General features: G+C 37.0%; 1 protein-coding gene across 7 annotated transcripts in view; it reads right to left on the bottom strand.

The window, feature by feature from the left end:
• The window catches only part of LOC310894185 (uncharacterized protein), a 228,742-nt gene that overhangs the window by 183,775 nt on the left and 18,799 nt on the right, over positions 1 to 26,168 (bottom strand). For 5 of the 7 annotated variants that reach the window (XR_014579652.1, XR_014579653.1, XR_014579654.1 and 2 more), the window contains exons 2-5: positions 23,193 to 23,285; positions 22,785 to 22,845; positions 22,561 to 22,579; positions 22,277 to 22,372 (exon numbers count right to left, since the gene is read on the bottom strand). The gene's annotated coding sequence lies outside the window, so the exon portion shown is untranslated. The remainder of the gene's footprint in view (positions 1 to 22,276; positions 22,373 to 22,560; positions 22,580 to 22,784; positions 22,846 to 23,192; positions 23,286 to 26,168) is intronic. The other 2 variants (XR_014579655.1, XR_014579656.1) reach the window with 2 other exon arrangements.

Raw genomic sequence — 26,168 nt, 5'->3', positions numbered from 1 at the left:
CAACCTTGACAGTGTCCCTTTAATATGTTGATCTGTTTCTGTAAAGCACATTAAGAAAAGTTTAGCGTGAAAGAGGCTACAAATGTGTTTGATATGATATGGCAATAAGTGTACATTTTGAGCATACTAAAGCTGCCAAAGTACTTTTAAACTGCTTTTCTTTGCTAGCTAACGGCCCAGTTCAATGGGGAAAAAAAAAAATCCAGACTTCTGTACACTGAGAGCTGCAGAAAATCTGTTTTTCTGTGACATCTGTAACCCACTGAATGTATTTTCAAGGTGGAATCTACATCTTTCTTTGAGAGAGAATGAAAGTTTATTTACTTATCATTTGTCTGTTTGGACCACTGAGAAACTTTAAATGAGATCTGGTCTGGATGTTTTCTGGATAGTAAGGACAAAGTCACTTGCCTTGAGGATTTACAAGCTCTGAGTACTTTGTTTTCAAGAATACTGCTGAATCACCTCGCCTGCTGCACTGTGTTACGACTGACTTGCTCATGATGTCTGTTGTACATATCTGAATCTATCTACTTGAAGAGAGTTTGGTGCTGCAAGAGATAGACAGTCTGCATCACCTTTACAGGCACTGTTAAGAAAAGCCACGCTTGCCACAGGGAGTTCTTTTAAGAAGAAATCTTACCACTTCATTTGTTTTTCTGCATTGATTAAAGAAGATGTTAATTCAGGAGGCAATGCATACAGAAAATGTGTAAATAGTACAGATAGTTCAGGATACAGCTCTCTGTAAAATGGGTACCGTTTAAAAGGCAGTCTCAAATTTTATAAAGAACAATTCCTAAATAAACTTTAAATAGGAAATTCCAAGCTGCCTTTATTTTTGAAATGCTTTGCACAACCCCTGTCTAAATACTCTATTATAAATTATTACTCTTATGAAGCACTTACTGATGTTTTATGATTACATCATCATTCCCACTGTTGCCCACTATTAAAATAAGCTAGAATTACATTCAATAGATTTGTTTTATTTCTTTCCTTTTAAACAAGTTATCCTATAGCAGTCACCATTTTTGTATCATCGGCAGTAAAGGGTATAGTAATCACAGTCTCTGTTTTAGTATCTGATATTACACCAGCAGATGCAGTTGAAAAAGCAGGCAGGTTTTCAAGTACATAAGTCTTTCTTCAGGTTTGAAATAGAAGCAGCCAGACTTTAAAGCACACAGGTTATACATACATACAAACCTGTTAAGTGAACACTGTTAAATAAATTTATTTGAATAGCACTTCATTCAAACTATTTTCCAGGCATGTTTCTGGAGTTGCTTCCAAAATATTTTAGAAGTATAAACATATAAATAAAAGCACTTAAAAACATGGCAAAGAGATGTTTAAAAAAAATATAAAATTAAATCACAAAGTAATCCCTAAAGCTTAATAAAATGAAGACTGATGTTCTACAAAATGTCAAAGAATTAAAAGGTATAAAATATATATTAACACAAAAGTGTACTTTCAAGGAATATATGCATAAGTGTTAATTATTGGCAAATGACAATCAAATATTTTTATTGTGCACAAATAACAAAGTGTAAAATTTGACTTACTGTGCAATTTAATATATAAAAAGAAACAGATCAACAGGAAATACTTGACAGCCCCAAGCAAATAACTAACAAAACGTCATCTTCAGCCAAAATATCCTTATAGCAGCTTTGATTTATAGCAATTTAGTGTTTCCTTTTAAAGGTTGGGGGTAGGGGAGTCAAAGATTCTCCATTTCGCCATAAAGCTTCATCTCTTCGTATTCACTCTCAGCACACCTGGTTTGAAAGAAGGCACCACTACCTGTCAACATCGAGTGTTTAAGTTGTTGGGTTTTTTTTCCTTCCTAAAATTATAGTTATTAGCAATGGATCCCTGCATTGTTTCAATATTCAGAAACTTGCCAAATTACAGAAACTTGCCTTTATGGAAAGCTGCCTAATTGCCTGATCCTTCCTTAATATCAGACCACAGTGCATAAAAGCATTATCAGACCAGAACACTGTGCTACTGCAATTAATACAGGGAAGTAGAAAGCCAGTGTCTCATCTTTGCAACAAAAATCCTTCCGCACTGAACATCTCTGTAAAAAACTATCATAAGCAATGAGTCTTTATATATATATACATATATATTTAAGTCTTGTCCTAGAGATATCTCAGTGGCTTTTCTACAGAACAAAAAGCTCTAAAACAGAATTAAGAAGTTCCCTCAGATACTGCTGGCATGTAAAAGTCAGTCCTGAAACTGAGCATGCAGTGAAAAAAAAACTACAAGGCTACAGCAACAGTATGTTGTGTACACCTCTTCCCTACAGCTTTGTTAACATGCCGCCAAGCCAAAAATCATAAATCAGCTCTACCTCCCTGGAGAGCCTAGCTTTACATATGGCTGCATCCAAAGACTGGCGAGGTGCAGTCGGAATAGACTCAAGAGTGGGAGAAACAACTCGAATGGACAACATGTCCAACAACATACCCACCAAAGCAGAAACGTAGCTGCAATACTGACAGGCAGCCAGGGATGGAGCAGGGAGGAGGAAGCCATGGCCAAGTGTTGTGCAATTAATAATGCCAAAGAGAGGTCTGAAGTGTTTCTACCTTCTCTTTCTTTGCTAGTAACCAAATACTGGCAGAGCTGAAGATTTATGCAGACATTTACAAATGAGGTACTACGAGGCAGATGGCTTAGGACTTTGGGAGGGCTCCCAGCCTGGTGTCTGAGCAACCTTGCTGTAGGGACAATAATCTCCTTCATCCCGCACAGGAAATTTGACGTGCACAGTCTGAAGTCACAGAAGTGAGTTTTAGCACAAGACTTGAATGCAACAAGTCTTGTTGGGTGCTGAAATCACGTGAATTGGTGTAAATCAGCTGTGTACATGTGACAGCTAAGAACAAGAGAATTACATGAGTATTAATAAATGCATCTTACCCAATAGAGCCAAGTAAGTGACAATTGCTAGTACCTGAAGAACACTTTCTATCATTTCTCCGAACCACTTAGAAATAACTAAGTTATGTTAACTACCGTGTTAACTTCACCATTCATTCAGGACAAAGTTAACTCACCCATATAATTTAAATAGGGAATAAGCTTCCTACAAAGCAGTTCAGACAGACTCTACATATTTTCTACCTGCCACTCCAATCCCATACAAGATGAGAGAAATAAATGTGTTTCTTACATTATATTGTACCTTGTGAGCAAAAAACATATCACTGAGCCTGGGCAGACAAGAAAACAATCCCTCCTTCAGGGCGTCGCATTGCAGAGTTTCAAGCACTGAAGAAACAGCATAATGTAAAAAAAAAGCTCCTGAGAAGTAGAGCAATCTCAGAACCCAATACTGAGTATTTGTGCACATACAAGTACAAATAGGGAAAAAAGAAGAACAGGGTAGTTGCAGTAGCCTTTAAGAAAATTAAAAAAAAAAAAAAAAACTTGCAGTGAAAGACTGCAGCACCAAAGGAGTGGCATATTCAAGACTAAGGCACTGAAAGAAACCTTTCCCATTTATAGCCAAATTTATATGAAGACAAAATATTTAGGATTAGAGAAGATAAAAGATCAAAAGACTGAAATTATGTTTGTTTAACTGGCTTTATGAAAGGGTATTTTAAGAGGTGAGCTGCACAAACAAATTAAGTTTATGTAGTTTTGACAGATTCGACAAAGGGTAATGAAAACCACAACTACCACTGGGAAGCAACAGCAGGTAATCAGCTCCTGCAAGGGTGTGGTCAGGAGATGAGAAAAAGATCAGCTGATAAAAAGGTATTGCAAAGAGCAAAGCCTTAATATGCTTTATCTTTTGATACTTCAGATTTCAGCCTTGTCATGGTTTACTATTATTAAAACGCAGGTAACAACAAGACGCAGAAATGGAAAGTAAGCCGGAGGGTATTTTCACCTGAGACACTGGAGCTGCCAACATGTTAATTGCTGAGAACTATTTGGCCTCCAGAACTTATCTGTTCTCTTTTCAGTCCAGGAGCTAACAAGACAAATAAAAATCACTCAGGCTCCAACCAGGTGTCTGGAGGTACCAGCCTAAGTCGAGGCTGCAAATATTTGGTAACTACATCTTCTCAAATCACTGTAACTACCTGAACACCCCTCCTGTGCCATCCTCTCTCTCTGTCTCTCTCTCACACACATGTACACACTCCCCAAGTGATAATTCATTTGCCTGAAAAAAAAAAAAATCAAAATATTTTCTAAGAATAAATGAAAATCCTCCAGTTCATCTCCCCAGTTACTGGTCAGGTGTATTGCTGAAGAGATCCCAGTGTGAGCTAAATGCTATGTTAGCTAATGCACTGTTTCATACACTACACATTTAAGAATACCACTGCATTGCTCCATAATATTACAAAACTTTCTTGATAAAAGCTCACACACATTTTCAGCTGTAGATTGATTCAGTGGTGTAAGCTGTACTTATTTTCTGGTATTCAAATACACTTCCAATGACTTCCTGGCATGCCCTGTGAAGTGTTTGGAGATTAACCAAGTGCTTTTTAAAATCCATTTATATTACTGGTTAAGGAATGGATGTCTATCACATGAAAACTTACAATAACCTTGTCTACATGGAACTGTTTTGTCATTAGACTGAACTCACTCACCCAGTAATCCACCACAAAACTACCTAGATTTCTAATGTGAGTGTGTTTTTTTGTTGTTGTTGTTTTGTTTTGTTTCTTCCTGCTTTTTTAGCAAATAAAGTCACCACACATATCCAGTGGGTGCTGGAGGTAGTACAGTCATGTAGCACAAACATGGAGAGCATTCAGCCAAGAAAGGAAAAAATGGAGGGAATGGTACCCTTTCCCTTTCAGTGGCTGCAGATTGGATGACACAAATAAGTGAGCATACCTAAACAAGTAGGGTAATTAGTGCAAAACATAATGTACTTTCCATCAGCTAATGAATGTATCTGAATAATAAATATCACAATACTGTGAGAAAATATACTACTACTTTTCATTTTGTGTATAAATGTAGGTGTATAAACCCCCATGTATATATTAGATTTGTAAAATGCTTATATAGACAGTATATATAATGTTTTTATTTATACCATATAGTAAATGTTTTATTTGAATGGAAATAAATATATCAAAAAACTTATATATGTGTGTGTATAGATATAGATATATTTACATATGTAAAGGCTCATTTCCCTGAGGATGCATGAAAAAAAATCATGATTTTGGAAAACAGAACATATTTTTGGCAGTATACGTAATTTTCATAAAGAACTGTACTATGACTAAAAGTTTCCCTGAAGACAAGTGACAGTCAAGTGAACAGAAGTTGTACAGTTCCAAGCAATAACTCCAACATACCACTACAGCAGCAATAAAACAAGCTGTCAACTCCCTTTCTAAATTTGCTTCATCATCTTGCTGGGTAAGCATATATCCAGTTGCTGGCAGAGAACTAATTCGCACATCTACAGAAAGACATTGGAACTACTGAAGAGGTTTAAGGAAATGGCAGATACTTGGAGCCATTAGAAAAACTGAGACTGGGCTAGCTGAACTAAACAGATTTTATATTTTTTTATTGGAAAGGTAGAAGTTGTGTGTCAAGAAACAGCTTAGAGACAGAGCTGAATGTAGTAGAGGGTAAACATCAAACTGACTGGGCAAAATAACCAACATGAGAAAGAAAAGGTGTGAGTAAATGGCTTGATAAGGAACGTGATGAGAAAGATGAGAACTATCGATCCAGTGAAGAGAATGGCAGAGTTATTAAAAAGGAAGGAGAAGCACAAGGTTAATTGTTTAAAGACACCAGGAATGGTTATAGGAAGATGTCTGAGGTCTTAAGCATCAAGCTCTAACTGGAGAAATGAGGTGCAGGAGAATAAACCTTGCATGAGAAGCCTAGGAACTGGAGACTGGGATCTGGTTATCAAGAGAATACTTGTACCTAAATCAGGATTCTCCGTCACAAAAAATGCATAGATTTGCAGTACAACTTTTGCTGACACAAAGGCCCCAGCTTGGTCTGATATAAATTAGAAGGATATAGCACAAATATAAAAGAATATGTGACTACAAAGCTATTATATAATATGCAAGAGGGACAGAATTTGTGGCCTATTAATGTTTAGGATATTCTGAGTAGTTTAACAGCACACCATCTCTTTTTCTGCTGTTGAACACAACATCATGGAAATGATGGGAGTCATGACTGGGACATATTTATGCTCCCTTCTAATTTTTCATTCATGTTTCTGTTTATTCCCTTGCTTTGCAATAAAAAAATTCTACAATCTTTCCAAGAGTTCAACATTGCAATGCTTCAGTATTGCTACAGCAAACATTTTTATAAGCAGAGATCATAGAGATGACTGCACCATTACATTCTGTGTTTTCACACAGACATTAATTATTAAAAATGCCTCAAACACTGCAGCTCTGATTACAGCTTCTGGATATTTAATTAATATTTTCAGTGGAAATAAGATAAATTATATTTATTACATTAATATCAGTAGCTGACTGATGCTTTCCAATCAGAGACTAATCCTTTAGAGCTTGAGAAAGGAGGCTAGAGATGGTGGTGGGAAAGGAAGATATAAAGATATCTCTGTTCTGCATACCCTCCACAAGACAAGATGGCAAATTTCTGGTAAGAAAAGGAGCACTCGATGTGGAAGTAAGTTAAACCTGAGATTCAGTAAAAAGTGTTTCTTTCTGTTTTGAGTGTGCTACAGGATTTAGCTGCCAGCTATACAAAATATCTTGGTGTGTTCTAAGATCTGTTTCATACTTACTTTGCACAGTATTATGAGGTTTTAGCTTTCTGCTTGGAAATAACTTACTCTTTGAAAAACTAAGTATGACAAACAATCATTTGGTATCACAATGGCTTCTGAGGTTTAATATTAATCTCGGAATTGCAGAAGAAGAAAGAAACAGGCATGAAAGAACTATTACTTGTTGGTGATATAGTTTTACTGCTTAGGAGAACTGCAATAAATCACATCAGAAGTTCTAGTTGCAGGATTTTTTTTTTCTCAGATTTTGTTTAACTCTCTTAAACAATGAGCTTGTTTGATATTTTTTCCCTATCAGATTCCCTAAACTAGAAAGACCATTAAAGAGCAAATGTTTGTGTCTTTTTTTTTTTTTTTTTTTTTTTCATTGACCATATGGTCACCTCAGAGATTTAGGAATTTTGTTTAGGCTCCATCTGTGCCAGTAAGAGTTTACTGGCAATGTCAAGAACTCCATGCTGTACAGAAGTGGACACATAGTAGACAAAAATCACCTAAATCTGAGGTGACATGGTGCCACAGACAGTTTGTGTATAGATCTGATATCAGATGCCCAAATTCTGCCCTGGGTCATACATGCAAAGACTGACATATTATGGAAAAAAAAGAAATTCATAACTTTTACAAGGTAAGCAGAGAACTTTTAATTCATACATAAATTACATCGCACTATCTGCTGAAAAGGAGAATTGGCTCTCTAACAGTCTGAAGCTTCAAAGTAGAAAATCAGAACTCATACCTTTGCAGCATCTTGAGATCTGAATCACAAAAATTGTCTTCTAAAACCAGGGCCCTGCACTACAAATGGTAGTACAGGAAGCTTTCTAAAGGAAGCCAAAAGGCTGGGTGATTACCTAAAATCATTAAACTAGAAATTTACTCTGAATGGTTGGATTTCTTCTTGAACCTGGCACTGAAGGAAGTGGTTAGGAATAATCTTTGGAAAAAACACACAGAACCTTTGTTCTAACTGATTAGGTTCGCAAATAAGAATGCATGTTTCATATAGACATATTCCTTTTGCAAAATTCTCCACTTGTTCATGCTCTTCATTACCAGGACAGAAGCTAAATACTCTCTGTGCTGTTCATGATTGTTTTCACTGATTCTGGGCTGGGCTGAAAATGAGAAGTAAAATGTAAGAAGTAAGGTTTAGCCCTTCGAGGGTTAACAAAAAGATTGGCATTAGTTTGTTCAAAGCAGTTCATAAATGGTGTGGGGGGGGAATAAAATTGAAAACATCACAGTTTTTCTCTCCCCCCTCATCCCTCATCCCCAACCCCCAGCTCCTACCCCCCACCCTGGTAACACTGGGAAAATGTGTTTTTTAAAAATTTAGTGAAAAATTAGTCAAATTACAAGTAAAGAATTTCCTTTATCAGCTACTCTTTTTAGATAACATTGTAAATTGTAAATGAAATACCCACTAAACACATTCAGTAACATTTCATAATGAAATGTATCAGGCAAGGTATTAAGGGCAAGATTTTGAAGAAAGTGACTGTAAGTTCCAAGTTCCAAAGCATTTCATAAGGGTGACCGAATGTAAGGAGCATGGTCACTAGTTTTCTTGTCACTAGTATAGTTACTAGTAGCATGGTAATAGCAATAGCAATAGTTTAGTCTCTAGTAGTACCAGAGTTACTAGCATTCATTCAAGAGTAGACTACTACTTCCCTGTATGACATACCTTGCCTGAAATACATTGTGACACTACCAAAACTAACTAGATTGATATGGTGTAAATTAGTACAGCAATTAGCCATTCCATATTATATATTTAATGAGAACTAGCTGTTTACAGATTCAACAGATCCCTTACAAAGAGATATTAAAGGGCAAAAGAAATTGAAAAAAAAAAAAAAAGTGTCAAGCTGCCTTTTCAATCTTTATGGCTCAGTTGTAACCTACAGTCCTAGCCAGAGAAAATGGGGCAGTGGTCTAGGCCAAGCCCCCTTCTCTAAATCCCTCTTGAAATACAGCAATGGAGCACAACTAGGCTCACTTCTGTCCCTAAAGCAGAAGGTCTGTATGCTTCTTGCAAAAGCATTAAGAGTGGATAGTGCCAGTGCATATGTTTATATACAATAGTTTTCTAACATTCAAAGAACAAATGCAAATGTAAAATATGCTGTGATGTTATTCTCAGAGAAAAGTACTCCTGAGTTACACAGCATATGCATTTAAAGATTATTTCAGGAGGATTATCACAGTCTCCTGCAACATCAGGCTGTAAGGTTTTGAGTTTTAGATGTGGCTGACCAGACTGACTTTTACATGATCTCCTTGTCATCACACACCACACTCAAGACTAAATAAATAAATAAATAAGTAAATAAAAAATCCACCCACAAATCAGAAGTAGGTTTTTGTCTCTCTTTTCAAATTTTCACATATATATATATATATTCATGCCATGTGCATGCTGACAGCTGAAACATCAACCACCAAGAAACAGTAAGCAAAGAAAAAGCAGAAAAGCAGTCTGCAAGTAAGTTTGGACCAGCTCTAAAACTGTGGTAATTTAAATGTACTGTCAAAATGCATAGAGATGTCCTGCTTCAAAAGACAATGAGTTAAAAAAAATAGGAACCCCTAACAACTGATGGTGCTTCTTAGTTGAAGGTTCAGATGTGGACCACTGATCTTGGCTGACTTGAGAGCTGACTGTATTGCACTTTTATATGAACCATTGACCCGCTAAAAGGTTGTTAAAGTTATTATTGTTATTATTGTTAATTTGTCTAGCCAGCTACAGTGCTGGAGAAGAGTGATAAAGCCACACCCCAGGTTGGAAAGAGCAGCCTGCAAAACTTGCATTTATTTCTATTCATGAAAGAAGGAGCATATCCCAAGAGGGAGAAGTTCTTTGTCCCCATCTTCTTTAGGAATGACAGTAAGGACATCATTATATTTTCTGATACCATAAAAGCCCTAGAAGATGTGTTTAAACAATACTACTTGTAATAGCCTATTTGTTACGTAACCTTTTCCAGTCATTTTATGACTGTATCTCCCATGCCCTTCACATGAGTCCCTAACTTCAACCATAAGAGTCCAACTGATTGTGCTTCAGTGATCAGAAACTCTCTCACCTACCCTTTTCTGGACTTTTTTATTACACAGTAGTACCAAGTGCTACTGAAAATAAATATGTGTAAGACAACTTGTATGACCTAACATGTGTCTGAATGTTTTGCATACAGCATGAGGCTGTGGTCTACACTCCTTCACTAGACAATGCTAGGTTTATCTCAGGTATCTTTCACCCCTTCCTGGAACAAATCACACTCTGTCTCCTGATTACAGAAGGAGCTTAGTGAACTTAAACTTGGCACAGGACCTTAAAAGTAGATAAGTCCCACCCATGCTCAATAGTTTTCCTACTCAAATTCTGGATCATGTTCCAGATTCAGTTTGCCAAGGCTGTTACACAGTAGGTTTCATATCCTGAGCACAGTGCTCCAGGGCTTCTATGTCAAACATCTTGAGAAGAGAAGAAAGAGGAACAGCCATACTTCTTTTATTCATACCACACATACAAATAAAGACAAGTGAAGATGATCTTATCATTTTAACAAATGAAAACAGACCTCAGCTACACTAGAGCAAATTAAGAAAACAGTCTTTCCTTTTGATGAAGCAATATACTTTAGGCAAGTTTTTGACGGCATGTTTAAAGTTCTGAGACTGTGCTTACTGATGAAAAGTTATTCAAGATCTTGGGCTCCATTGAGATAGGTGCTGGACAAACACTGCCAACTCCCTAAGTCAGAAAAGGGACCATGCAGTCTAACATGAAATGAGAATCAACTGCAATACAACTGTACATGGAAAGTGAACAGGAGTTACAGAAGTTCTTCTTTTTAAACATTCTTAAGAATGTTCAAATCATTTTCATTTTGTAAATCTGTTCTGTTTTGCCAGCTTTCACCCAAAAAAATGTCTTTTTTTTTTTTTTTTTGAATGCTATAGTTGATACATCTCTTCTTTTAGTCCTCCTCCATTTTGAAGAGTATATGCATGTACAAGTTTGTTCTTCAGGTACACTAAATGCAATTCCATAATACAATCAGTCCAAACCTATGCATCCTACTAGCATAGCTTCAGTTTTCTTTAGTAAAACGTTTCATAACCAAAACCAGATTCACTACAGTAGAGGGCCGCCTACATAACAGAAATGAGAATTTTGCAATCTTATTTTTAAAGTATTAGATAACGGCTCCTTTTTGAGGCTTAATGAGTTGATGTAGAGATGACACAAAAAAAGCTTCCTCCAAAGCTACACAGACTTTGTTCATCATGTGTGTGGGGAAGCAATGTGTTTCAGTATCCTCCCTTTCTTTAAAACAAATGTTGAAGGTTTGTTAAATTACATGAAACTTTTTTTTTTTTTCCAGCTTCTTCCTGCCTTCAGTAGAGGAAAAAATGCTAAAAGATGCTGAAAGAAAGAGAAATGTGATTTTATTTGTCTCCGCAAATAACAAAGATATGAAAGATTGTCAGGGCAGGGTTTCTTTTATTTATATACCTATCTTACTGAACGGGGTACAAGACAATGAGATAAAAGAACAAGGTGGTACTTGACTACATATATTCCTCATAAATCTGTAGAAGGGCTGCTCAAAATAGCAGGTTTTGCACTGCATGTGCTCTGATAAGCATAGCTTCTGTTCATTCTTGCTTCCCTCAGACAGCAGACAGAAAATACGTGGGGAGGACATGCCTATAGCAGAGCAGTTTCACGTCTTGTTTGCCACTACTGAATAGACTAAGCACAAAACGTGAAAAGCAACTTTGAAACAAACAGTCTGGGCTACCCACTTCTACATGCCAGAACCTCATCTGCTCTTCAAGGCAACAAGGTTCTTCTAAAGCCCTCCTTCATCTGAAAACACAACCTGAAAAATGCACTAAAAATTCAAACTGTCCTTGATGTGACTCATTTCATGTCTTGTACCCCTCCCCAGCTATGTAAATTATGGAAGTAGTTCGTAATTTCTGCTATACAAGAAGCTGTGAAGACTAGTCACTAGTAGTATTTAAATTCAGGGTTGCAAAGAATTTGAGTCTCTGCATTAAAGATCAGACTTGAATGTTATCTACTTCCCTGTACGACAAACCTTGGCTGGAACAAACAGATGCAGTGAAGTATCAGATGCACTAAAATGCTAGGACCCAGAAACATATCAATGGAAATATTCTTTGGTGCAGTCCCAAACTAGTCAATTCATAACTGGAAGACAGAGAGGGGGGAGGGGAGAGGAGGGAAGGGGACCCTCTTCTTCTCTAGTTATGTACAGTACAGACGCAAACAGATTCCACAAAGTATATCTAATTAGCTGAATAATGCTTAGAAAACTGAAAGGCTCCACCAGATGGGCTGCAGGACCCACTGCAGGCTTTGATCAACCCCTGAATAACCAGTGGTAGATTTTCTAGTTTAACCATCAGGTTTATAAAGCTTAATTTTCAGGCATGTCTAAACTAAGGTGAGCAGTATTTCTTTTTAAAATGAAAGCTTAATTTTGGTGTGGAAGGCACCTCACATTCTGTCGCCATTCACTAGGAAGTTTTAGAGGAGTCAGGAAAAGGAACCCCAGACTTTGCACTGAGAAGTACACCATTAGGAAACTGTGCTGTTACTAATACTGCAATTTAAATGGTAAGATTTGGTGTGACCAAATCTTTTCTCCTATTTCTGAGAAAAAAAAATCCTCTAATAATAGGTAAACTGTTTCTTCAGCTGAAGAGTGTTACAGGTCCCTGACTCTTTGATCCAAATATCCAGCCACTTTGTCACTCACATTTAAACAGACAAAATGAACACTCCAATATATCAACACTCCTTTTCTTCCATGAATGTTTCTACTTGTTGTTTCTATGCATTTGTTCTTAGAAAGTATTTACTGATTTGTAAACATTTTTGACAGAAATTAATTTCCACAACTATTAATTAATGTGTTAGAAAGTAATTTCTGATTAATATCAAGTGGCTTTCAGGTGTCACTGGTCATATGTAAGTATGCTGTACTAATAATTTTAAATTTACTATGCAATATACAATTAAAAAGAAATTAAAAAGAAAGATATCAATCTTGGGGCAAAATATGTTCTAATGAACTTTTGGCAATTAGTCTTAAATTAGTATTTGTTCTTGAACTGTCAGGAGAAAGACAGGTAGATGGAATTAAGTCACCCCTGGGTCCACTAGCAATTGTTATCTGTTTTCCTTTCTTCTTTATTTATTCAGAAAATTTATGCTAATAAATATATATATATTTGTAGTAAACAGACCATAAAATTTATAATTTTACCCTCTTCTAATGTACATCAAAAGTGCACAATGTAACCCAAATACATAAAAACAGATGCAGGAGTAATGAAATGCTACTAAAAGCTGTACTTCAGTGGCCTAGGTGTTAACAGGTACAGTATTGCAGTAAGGGTGTCCTTCTTAACAGAAAGATTACCGAGAACTTTTAAGCCTTACATCCAAAGTCCTGAGATCTAAGGAGAAAATAAACCAGACTAATCTTGTTTTCTATTGCTTTAATGTATCACTTTCTGCTAATTGAATTAACAACAGTAAGTTTATCTTCTCTAAGTCTGCCAGCTTTGTTTCCATTTAAAGTGATAAGGCCTCTCGGTTTTGAAAAATTCATTACCTTACAGTTTCAGACATTGAGAAAGTCTTGCAGAACTCACCACCACTGCAACACTAAAAAGCTTTAAAAACTTTGATCTTTATGAGTGACATATTGCCAAGCAAGGCTGAGAAACAACAAGCCTGGCAATCATATGCAAAGCAGAGGTTCAAGCAATGGTCACCCAAAGAAGGGTGGATAGCTGAGTGACGCACTTGTTTTCTTTAGTCACAAAACTCAAGGAAGAAATACAATTTCATAAAGATTTGGTTTTCACACAACTTTAGAAGGAATTTCTGGCAAAGCAATTCTCCTATTCTTTGGGGCTTCATTCAGGCTTTGACATCTTATTATGAATTATTACTTAATATAGCTGTGAATTTCTACTGAGGAAGCAGACTACCCATTCTCAGCACCTCAGGATGCATGCCAAAGCAAGTACGTAAGAAAACACAACTGATGGAGCACTGCCTGTGCACATCATTGTAGGTTTTTTTTTCCCACCATTGATGCTCCACCTAATTCACCTCTGGCTGGGTTACTGCAGAGGAAAAAACATAATTAAACACGCAGTCTATCATGGTAGCAGGGCTAGCTGCATCCCTCTTCCCTCCCTTATTTGTCTGAATATATCTTGCCCTCTCCAAGGATATAATTCTCCAGTCTACCCTCTTTGGATGGACTGCTGCACAGCATGTGCTTGCCTCCCTCCTCTGCCTATGCTCTGAGCTGGCTGGACACACACAGATCAGATCCAGAAGCTGGACAGGCAGCAGTAGAGTACTGGACTTCCGTTGGTAAGCCCCACTGAGAGACTGGCTCACGTCCACACGGGCAGATACCTCAGCTCCACCTCAGCGTACAGCAGTCTGTGCCTCAGCTCCTACTGTACAGCCTGTTAAGCTGATGTTGGCACGTGAAATTTCTGTTCAGAAATCTATGATCAGCACTAAATAGATCAGACAGACAGACCACCTTATTTAATAATACCTTGACATAGAAGAGTAAATTTTGTATAACAGATCTGAAAAAAAAGAGCTTACATTCAACTCCACCATAATTCAAGCCTTTCTGTTCTTGCAGTGAATAGTACAGCAAGCTTCTTTGGGTGCCTCAGATTATATCTGTACAAGAGCCTGGTTCTTCCCCAAAACGCCCCCCATCATAAATTGCTGCAGCCCTCCTGGTCATCTGGTTTCAAAGTCTAAGATCTACCCTTGGAAATCAGTCTCTGCATACCTCAGAGAAGAGCTAACAGTACACTCAGTTCTAGGTTTTAGGGGGGATAGATACCTAAAATGTGGCTCTGAGTGTCCACCTATCAATAGCATGACTGATGCTAGCAACAAGAATGGATTTCAGTAAGAACACTGTCGTGCTATATATCATAACTAACTTCATATATAAATTGCTTTTGTGAGTCAGAGCTCTTAACTGATTGGCTGCGTTCAAGTATTTCACTGCTCTGGAGGAGGCAGATCTGGTTAGCTGTCTTTAGTCACAGTTCAAACTGACAGTGAGGTGTTGTAGAACAACAAGAGAGTCACAATAAGCTCACCCAGGTAATACTGTAAGCACTTCAGCTAAACGTCAAAGAGACCATTTTGTGTCTTAAATTTAAACTGCAGTTACATATCAGTCAAATTTCACCAGATGCTGCTCCATGAAGGAGATTTTATTTCAGAGGGAAAAAAAGTCCTACAACTTGCCAATGTTTCTAATGACCTAAAGAGCGCAAAGAAAAAGATGAGATGAATTAAAAAAAAAAAAAAGAAGAAAAAAGAAAAATATGCTAGTGCATTATTGCATATGGTAAGTCCACTGTGCATTGCTGATCCTGCTCAACGTTCAAAGCCATGCACCATGTTTTGCCCATCACTGAGGCCCTAGACAGGACGACTCAGTAGGGGTGGGGTTGGTGGGGTTATCATGGAATAATCACACCCTTGGGTATTGGGTATGCAACCACATCTCAAATCTCATAACACCCCAGAGGTGTGATTACCTGCTGTCATGCTTTAATTCTTAATTAAAACAAGAGCTGCAGCTCAGATAAGATCTGTGAGAGGATTATGGTCACTCTTAGTTAGACAAGGGGGAACATGTATCTTTGGAATTAAAATTCAGGTGCTTGGGTGAACGCTGCAACGCTGAGCTGTTCTTGAATCCAGCTTGTCTAAGTTTTCCCTTTGATATGATTTAACCAGGAGGCAGCACACACAAAAAGCTGCAGTCCCCAGGAACCAAACACTGAGCAGCCCCATAAACTGCACAGAGCTGCCACCATTTGAACATTCTTGCACTTCAGTACCTTCTATATTTTGACTTAAAAAAAGACCTGTAAGCTTAAAGTGTGCTTCTAATGATGCTAAAAAGACTGATTCTTGTTACTAAACATTAATACAAGCCACAGCAGCCATAAAAACACTGGAGGAATGTCATGATGAAATGTGTACTAAAATACTCAACTAGCAAATATAAAGATGGATATACGGCCCGAGGAAAAATGAACATAAAGCACTTTTGTGATTTTTTTTAAACATAATTTTATTTTTAACAAATATTAACCCAACTTAAGGTCTCTTTTAAAGGTTACATTTGCATTTACAAAGAACTTTCAAGCAATTTAACTACAATGAATTTTAACAAGGCAGCTTCCTGTCCTCGCTCCTTAACTATTTTTAAATTTTATGAGACTCTTCTGGCAGAGTTTTGTAGCTGTTAAGATGAAAGCCTGGATGCATGCATACTTTAAAAGTGGAGGAGGAGGAAAAAGAAGAATAAAAAGAAGAAAGGAAAATAATCAATTTGGTATCAAATTTATTCCAAAGCCGAAAAGTGCATTTTTTTTCTGATTGTGAAAGAAGACATGCAGGGAGGTCAAAGGTCAAGCAAAGAGGAGACAGTATTGTGTAGGAACTGTCACGCATCACCACCTATTTTGACATGCACAGGGCCGTTTGTTGTCTGTCGAACATGCAAATTAAGTGCCTGCTGTCATAGCTAGCCGATATCTGAAAGTGGAAAATGAGACCACCTGTAACCAGTGAATGGAGTGATGGACAAGCATTCAGAGCTCGTCATTTCCAACGCCATTCACACCACCTCCGAATTGCATATGACATGTAAAAATCTTTTCTTAATATTCACAACCGGGAAGTTTGGGGAATTATGGAGGCTTCAACTGCTGCATCTAATGGGTTCTCCAAGCAGACAGCTGTGACTGTGAGCTGGCTTGATAATTAGGTGTCCAGGAAGATTTTATGCTATGAATCAGTTAAAAGGGAGAAAAGAAAAAGAAAATAATGGCAAGCAAAACTCGCTGGAATGGAAATCATATTAACCCTTGCATGCCTTCCTCAGCACTTGGCTTTACAACTCCTGTGAAGCAAGATTTGCAGAAATCAGACACATAATGATTTGTCTTCTGTCGCTGAGCAGCACTCTCTTCCTACTCAGAAAATTGCATTCCAGCCCTGTTTGATGCTTTGTTTTCCTGAAGAGATCTTAGAAGCATAAAATCTAAATATGCCATTTCCTATTCTATATGAAAGCAAAGGCAAGACTTAATTTGAATTTCTAGTTAATATGGTGCACAGAATTTTAAGAAACAGATTCATTGTACTAAAGTCATGTCCTGTCATGTGCCTGTACATATGAAAATCAAATAGTTTAGCTAGCTCTTCTGTAATCCTTTGTATGTTATTCCCCACTTTTGTATGCATATCTGTCTTTGTGCATGGGACACCATAAATACTGCACGCAGTGTAATGCCAAGAAAAAAATGGGATCTTTCTCATTTTTACTTCCACTTGATAAATATAGCTACTCTAAAATGTTTAGGATAGGAGAGTATAGATATACCAAGTAGCACAATAAGCTCACAAAGCTTGATATTTTATGCAGGGCCTAACTAACTAATGCCAGTGTTCATTCCTAAATAAAAAAATAATAATAATAATCTCTTCAGTGTGCAACTTCTGTGCTGTGTTCTGAAAGCCATTCTAGCTGGGTTTCCTCACAAACATAAACAAGACATGCATATGTACAGCAGACAGCCAGCATTCATAAGAGTTATTCAACCCGCCGAGGACGTCAGAATTCAGCCATGGAATATTACCCACAAATGTTTCCAAGAATAACCAGAGAGTTTGTGGACCCCTTCCTGCTGCACAAAGATTGCAGCCCTGCTCCAGAGTCCCAGGGCGTGAAGCCAGGTTCTCAAAACCAGAGGCAGGCGAGAGTTACTAGTACAGGCTGCTCTCAGTCATGCAATAGAAAACCCATATTTTAAAATCCGTCTTATTTTTTAAAAAGCATTATATCTTTTTTTAAAATTATTATTATTTGTGTTGTGACAAACTTTAAAAAGTGGTAGCTGTCCCACCATTCCCTATGACCAGTGTTCACTGCTTCTCTGATTTAGGTCTCTGGTGCTACTCTCTTCCCTCCTGTAGGCAGGAAGAGTTTAGAGAAGCTGAAATGGGACTCACTCACCCCTCAGATGGGGCAGGGAGGAGAAATCAGAAAAGGAAGGAACGAAGAGAACTAGTGAATAGAAACCCAAGGAAAAAAGAGCAGGAGAGATACCGGACAAAGATAGATCCTAGCTGCACAATAATCCTACCTGTTCAAAAGCCATCCCTATCCCACCTTGAATAACATGGCTACCCTGTCAATTCTTCTCTATTCTTGTCCCACTTATGTGCAAGCTTCTTGGAAGTGCTATTTCCCTTAAGTTTCCATATGCTCTATAGAAAAGAACAAGACAAGCATTTCAAGGAGTCCTGTTTCCCAGTCACATGCCAACAACCCCCTTTGATGGTTTACATCTCGAAGACTGTTGGGAAACAAAGCCGGATAGCCTGAATCTGATACCAGTTTGTACTACACTGCCAGGCACAGCTGAGAAATCTCCAAAGGCAAACCTAAACACAACCCTGAAATGCTATCACTCTGTTTCCTTGTTGCCCCAAAACACCTTAGTTTGCTGCTGGGCAGACTGAAATGGAAAAGACACAAAGCTGGCAAGCTCCTCCATCCCTCACACCCACTCCAGAGAATGAGCTTGTTTCTCTGTGCCTGAAATCAACATCCACAGGAGGCTTGAAGAAGGCAGCAGGAGGGTGGTGTCTTGCTAATCAAATTCTAATCTACACACAATAGAAAATCTAAAACACCAACAGTTAAAACCATCCAAAGGCCACATCTCCAAAGTACAGAGTGCTTGGCAACAATGTCAGATTAAGGATTTCTTCTTCAAAACACCTCACAATTACTATCCACTTGCAACACACAAACATGCCCCAGCAGTGCCTTCACAGCTGCCAGACTGTCAGTGTGACCTGGGTTGAAAATATCCCTCCTCTTTGAGCATATTCCAGCCTCTTATCTTATTGAACTCACTGTAAAATGATGAGAAGAATAAGCATAAGCCTCACTGACTGTTTTCTGATGTGTCCCTGAGCCAGCTCACTGCCTGCAACATCTGTGCTGGCACAAGCAGGGCAGCAGCACACTGCCATGCAAAAACAAAAACCTGCAGATCCAAGCAGGACTTAAACTGGCATTGTTGCTGAAGGACTCTGCTTCATAGATCTGCAATCTGGGGCACACTGTTCGTCTGCCTACTAGGGAGATAAGTTGGAGGCCAGAAAGTTGGGCTCCACTTCCCAGCGTGGCCCTACGTAGTCAGTTCACCCCCAGGAGCATGGGAATACCAGGGCCCTCATGCTCTTAATGACAGATAGTCACTAATAAAAAGTCTTATATGCATTTTACTTTTTTCTATTTTACAAATTAAAGCTTTGCTTTCTACATACAAGGTAGTAAAATATGACTATAACATTCAACATTTGCCAATGTATTCCTCAATGTGTCTTGCTCCAAGTTTCAAGTAAGAGCTAATCATTTTCAGACATGGTAAAACTGGCAGTCAGGTAACACCAGGTCAGTATATCCATTACACAAGAAGTCAGAGAGAGACCAAGGTCTGTCAGAAAGCTGTTATACAGGCAAAGAGGGAGATGTGACCATCACCTTCCTTCAAGTCAAACCAAGGAGGGACTTGTACACTGCAGTCGGGTGACAGCAGTGAGACAACCAAGTCTCATTCAGGCCAGACTTCTTAGCCAACCAACACATTTCTTAAATTTTAATTTCAGGTGAATGGCTTCAAACAGGTCACAAGTTGTCACTAAATGGTTTTCCAGTACACATCTAAGTATCAGAGGAAAGGGCGTGATTTTTTAAAGAGAATTCTAATCATTTCCGAACTATGTACTGCAATTCCAGGAACCCAAAACAATCAGATCTGAAATGTCTGCCTGCATGCTGCCACATGTTGCCACTCTTCCCATGCAATAAGCAACATGCCAAGCAGAACACCTGATCTGCATAACGGCACAGGTAATAATGGTAGAGTATTTGTGGAAAAAGGTCTTATGGACACAATTTACAATTATGTAAATCCTACTACTCACTGGGACAAGTCACAGTCCTTGGAGCAGATCCAGAAAAAATAGTACATGGGGTGAAGTGTTATATAGCCCAACCTTGTCTGACTTAGGCATGCCCAGGTCAGCATAAGCCACCAAATACTCATCACTTCTGAAAACTTATCTGCTACTTGCATTTCTTCAGTAAGTATTTTACCACCTAATCTGGGGCTTGTGTTTCTGCACATTCCTTCTTGTGGAGGCTTTATTTGGTTTTCTTAACTTATTTCATGTGCCTGACTTGAACAGTCATCTGGCTGGCATGAAGACAATCCATGGGCCCAGAAGTTCCTTTATTCTAGAAAGATTTGCAATATAGGTCGGGCAGACAAATACAGCCCTTCACTTTTTATGATGCTTCTACAGAAAGGTACTTATTCTGTCAAAAATATCTGTCACTGAGGAGCAGCAGGACTGAAAAAGACACAGTAGATGACAAACTGAACTTAGGGAACTCTAGGTTCAACCTTAAATGAAATGAGACAATTTATCTTTCTATACAAACAGAATTTACCGAAATACAAGACATGTTTACCACTCAAACACAAGTCCCACTTAACCCTAATACTAATAGCTAAGTGTGACTTAAAGTGGTGTAGATACTTTGAATTGTCTCTTTTCTAAAGGCAAATTTTCATCCTAATTAAAAAAAATAAAATAATAAAAACTCTCAAGAGATCTCCAGTAAAATTTCCAGGCTACATTACCTATTATACATTATATTATCTTTAATATGCATTTACACCACTATCTGTATTAAGGAAAGTTACTTTAAGCTTGCTTTGGTACACACAATAATTAAAATACGCAGTTACTCTTAATATTTAGAGCATCACCAGAAAATTTTATTCCTACATTAATTTTTCTGCTTATATTATTCATTTTCCAAATAAATATACTGAAGCTTTCTGTAAAAATTTTCTAATGGTTTGTGCTGTAAGAAGGAAAAAGAAAAGGACAAATATGCTTTTCTACTCACATTCCAGATAAACTTAACTTCTCACATCATTTTTAATTGATGGTTTTATAAGTATTTCTTCATGTGACTTTATCTATCTCTTTTAGAAATACTCTCACTACAATCTACATATTTCTGATACATACAAAAGCAAATGAGAAGAAAACAGCGTGACTATAAAATACACTATCAGAGGAAGTAAATAGCAATAAGCTAAATAGCAGCAACAAAAAAGTGAGCACCATGCATTGTGATGAAGTCCTCAAACTGGAGTTTTATGATGGCAGCTTAAAGTTTCTTACATGCCCTTGTGTTGCAGCCCTGAATGAGCCAGGGACAGCTGCACCAATTCTCCACAATTAGTCAAGGTCAGACAGTGGAAAGGGAGGACATTCACTATTTGTCAAGAGAACAATGGCAGGAGGCTCAGCCTTTCTCAGCGAGGAATGACTGTTCACTGCATTCATTCAATCAGTGGTGAAATTATGCCTGGCTTTTTTTTTTTTTTTTTTTTTGTATAGTAGAGAGGGGCAACCTTTCTAGACAATCGAAGTGTAAGAACTAACAAGGCAAAGCAACAGCACAAAAACAAGCTTGTTTTAAGTACTGAAAGCATATGTTCTTGACACAAATTAATGTTTTGACACTTGCAGAGATGAAGGCAGTAATTTCCACAAGCTTCAAGTAAAAATACTAAACCCACTTAAACCTGTTATTTTATTATCGATCACTGGAGTTGCAGATTTAAAGAAATGGTGTTTTGTTTTAGTTTTTGTTTTATAGACATGTTTTTCATAAACCTGCAAAAATATTCAGAAAGAAAAGAGTTACATTTTGGGCAAAGACTTTCCCTTAATGTAAGTAACCAACTAAAGGTGGAAAACTTGAAAAACAACCAAAATAGCTGTCATTAGCAGGAGGGAAAACAAGAAAAGTTAAACATTTTTATTAACAATGAAATTTTATTTTAGTGTGTAATTCTTTGCACATGGGGCTGCCTTTCGAGTTTCTTTATGGTACTGCACAAATACAGAAGAGCCAAAATGTAGTTATAAATAATGGATATGAAGTAGTAGTTTTGATATAAAACTCTCATGGTACTGCACTGGAATAAACAGCTTTACTTGTGTAAATCCTGTCACTTGCATGAACAAGTGCAGGGTGCAGAATCTGCTTAAACTGTTACATGGAGACTATACTGAGACCACCTTTTTTAAAACTGCGATGTGAATTTAGATATATTAAAAATTATCCATATTCATTGTAAACAGTATTTAAGCAAGTTCATTGTAGTACTGAATGCTAATATGCTTTTAAATGTTTTGTCATATTTGCATTCTTCAAAGGCAAACAATTTTTAGATACTTACGGCAGGAATTCTTACAATTAAGGAGTTTGAAAGCATTACTGTGAGTTTGTGTAATTAAAAACATCAAAGGGCAAATACTGTTTTTCTGGACACCACCTGAAAAAAATAGATTGCATTAGCTCTAGAAGGAATTTCTCCTTCAGGTAGTTTTTGCAGCTACTAAGGCTGCACAAGCCACACCTGTACTTGCACACTACCATAAAAGAGGAAAAGATGGAAATCCATGAACCATTGTAGTATCAACTTCTGCGGATTACTTCTACTATGACCCCAGCCATACTTACCTCTTTTGTTGTTGCTCCCCTGCAGACACATCAGGATGTTTGAAAACATTAAAAAAAAAAAAAAAAAAAAAGCTCACCATCTGTTTGGTGTTTTTTCCTCCAAAAAATCTTTCCCCCCTGTGACCCGAAAATGCATCAACCCTGCAGTTAAGGATCCATCTGCCTCAGCTGAAAAACTGATTCTAGAAAGATTCTGTAACAGAAGGAAATGGGAGAGACTTTACCTTTACTTAACTTCACAGCCCAAATATTCTACATTCGTGATAAGGCTTTACTGAATTACATCTGAAAAAAATGGGTATTTTAATACATTTACTTTAGAACATCCCTTTTCACCTGAAGCAATTCCAAGAAATCCTTTAAACTAGTATGAATTGAATTCTTCATATATCTAATAAAGACTATGAATAGACTGCATGAACTGTGGCTGTTAATTGAGACAAGAAACAAGTGTACTACCTTCTAATTCTGAATCTTTAACAGCACTTTGTTATTGCATTGTTTACAAAGCAAGGCATCCTTGACTGGTTTCTTTATCATATTTCCTAGGTCAACTGAATGAATTAGAACAAGAGAATGTCAGAGTATAAAGTACCTTTTCATGCCATTTGGATAGATTCAGGCAAAATTACCTCTTTTCCAGCCTTGTGGATCTGCAGGAAGTTAATGCTTTTTTCTTCATGTTTAGCAGCCCCTTCCAGTCTGTCTTTCTGTAGAAAGAAGCCCTGCAAGGTAAATGAAATCTGCAAATGGGAGTAAACATTCAGGACATCTTTAAGCTGCTTGTCATACACCTTCTGTATTGATAAGTACGGTTACTGCTTCCTGTGATGAGACTTTAAACTTTAATTTTGTTCGTTTTAATCTTCCTCTCCCCCAACCTAAAGCAAAAGCTTTGCACCATCCTCCCCACATTAGCTGCTATCTATTTGCTAGAAGGTGAAAACAGCCCCCCATGTTTGAAAACAGTGCTGATCAACAGGAAATATCTGTCTCTTCTAACACTGAAAAAAAAAAAAAAAAAGGAAATGTATTAGAATAAGAAAGACACCATTTCTTAAGCTATTCCAGTCTTTTCACTAAATCTATCATAAATCAAACCAACCAAAAAAAAAAACAGTTTGGGAATTATTGGATCTGAGAAAAAACTTATTCAAATGAATTCTTCTAGCTAAAGGCAACTGTTATTTAACTGCATATTTTGAATTTTTCAGACTGAAAAACTAGATATTCCTATTTCATACTGACTTTTCATATATTTGGAAGGCTGAATTTTGAAACGTCAGAGCACATTAGGAGATAATATTTTGTGGCAATATTGAGAGTTGTGTTTTTTTTTTTTTTTCACAAATGTGTCTACTGCCATATCTGGTATCAGTACCTGACTGGCTTGCAAATTTTTGCACACAGCTCAAAAAAGGAAAAGTATTTCTTGAAGCTTTTATCGAGTATAAACTATGCAAGTCATAGCACTTTACATAAAAGTTTTACCCACAGGGAAAAAGAAAAGAATAATGAAACTGATATTAATGTTGAATATCTAATAACTTACAAGCTATTTTTACAACCTTCATTTAAAGTCACCATGTCATCTTTTCTCTAAACACCATTAAATCTAACTAGAAATGCCTCAAATTAGAGTAAAATTCTTCCTGAACACTGAGGGCTGCAGAATGTTCCCAATATATCTATTCAAATATACATGTTGCCTATAAAAAGTAAATAAATCTTTTTATGTGATTGCAAAACATGTCTAAAATGTTTTAATTCATCAGCATAGTTTTATGATAGATGTGTATTCTCTTTAAAACTAGGTCTAAGACTGATGGATGTACAGTTTACCCACACAGTAATAAGAATATACAGTAGCTTCAGGTAGTTTATAAAACAGAAGTCACTGATGGTGAATAAAGTGCTATAAACGACATTCAGCACAGTATCCAACCTGCCATTTGGATAGTACATTTATGGATTTGACAGTGAGTGTCTTTTCTTATGGAGGTTAATAGAGTCACAACTTATGTATTGGCAAAGTTGAACTAATCTATACAGACTGTCAGGAGAAGGCCAGGTGGAAGGGTAACTTAGAAAATATTGAAATAACTTTCTGCCTACAATAACAAGAAGGCAAGTTAGGAAGAACTAGGATTCTGAGTATTCCAGTTCCCTCCTGACATTGCTCAGTGTGTACTAACTTCTGTCCCCATCAACCCTGAGAGCCTGAAACACAGAAAAGTCACAGAATCATAGAATGGTTTGGGTTGGAAGGGACCTTAAATATCATCTAATTCCAACCCACCTGCTATGGGAAGGGACACCTTCCACCAGACAAGGTTGCTCAAAGTCATCTGTAAAGACCTGGGTATATAGCAAATTATTTATGAATGGAAATGTATACCACAAACACACTGTTAAATCTTAATGTACATCTCTATGAACCCAAAATGTCACTGACTGCTGAATTTGTTCATTCTAAATACTATGCTGTACTGAAAACCTATGAAATTAAGCTGTTTGAAAGAGAGCAAACTGATCAGGTACCAAGACTTGATGGACAGACCAAATAAACCACCTTTATTTAAACCTATTAAACTATTTCTAGTTTAACAATATTCAGTACTAAGGGGAAGCACTAAGGCAGGCAAAATGCAATTCCCACAGAATTTATATCACAAAACAAATTATTATGAGAAGAATTAGCATTCTTTAAAGAGAGGGGGAAAAAAAAAAAAAAGGAAGCTGAACCAAAATTGTAACAAAAATCTTTTTTCTGGCTTTCTAAAATCAACGGAATCACAACCACAAGTGTGGTAGAATCCTGAAATTCGATTCTAAACTCTCTCTGAAATTTGTTATGAAACAAGGTCAGAAATTCTACTGTAGAACCAAATAAAAATAGGAATCAAGGTTAGAAATTCTACTGTAGACCCAAATAAAAAATAGAATTATACTATAGATCCGAACATAAACTCTTCTTTTCAAATTACAAAATTGTGAGCATGTATCACTGTACACTAGCAATAATTTCTGTTACTATTAATTTTTGCTGCTATAAATCCTATAAATTGATATACTACTATAAATTGCAGAAATGCAATTTGAATAATTTCACACATATCTGTTTGTTGCCTGGAATAGTTGCAGGAAGAAAAGAACATAAGAGTAAGAACATTTATCAAAGCATCTAATTTAAAATCAGGATTAAAAAAAAAAATTTAGAATGTGCATTTATTAGCTATTACCTCCAATATCTGCTAAAACCAATGACTAAGATAAGACCTCAAGTTCTTGGTATTCAATAAAGGGCCTTGACTTTCAGAGGACAAGTGCTCACTGCTTTCTGAATCATTAAGTAGAAAATTAAGGGCTGTGCTCCTCCATCCTGGCAGAAGCATACCATATGATTTAGGTGATGAGTCACTGAGCTGGAATTTCGATGATCAAATATTCACAATGAGATCCTTGAGAATGAGCTACAGACCAAGACCAAGAATTATTCACAGAAGTTATCGGGTGAACAGTTTTAAATAATGAGCACATATGAGAGTCTTTGCTTATACAATTTGTGAAGGAAAAAAACCCAACACATATAAATTGTGGAATAAATT

The sequence above is a fragment of the Anser anser genome, assembly GCF_964211835.1.
Source record: "Anser anser genome assembly, chromosome: 2".
Lineage (NCBI taxonomy): Eukaryota > Metazoa > Chordata > Aves > Anseriformes > Anatidae > Anser > Anser anser.
Note: the sequence above shows the minus strand (reverse complement) of the source record. Positions and strands in the feature narration are given on the sequence as shown.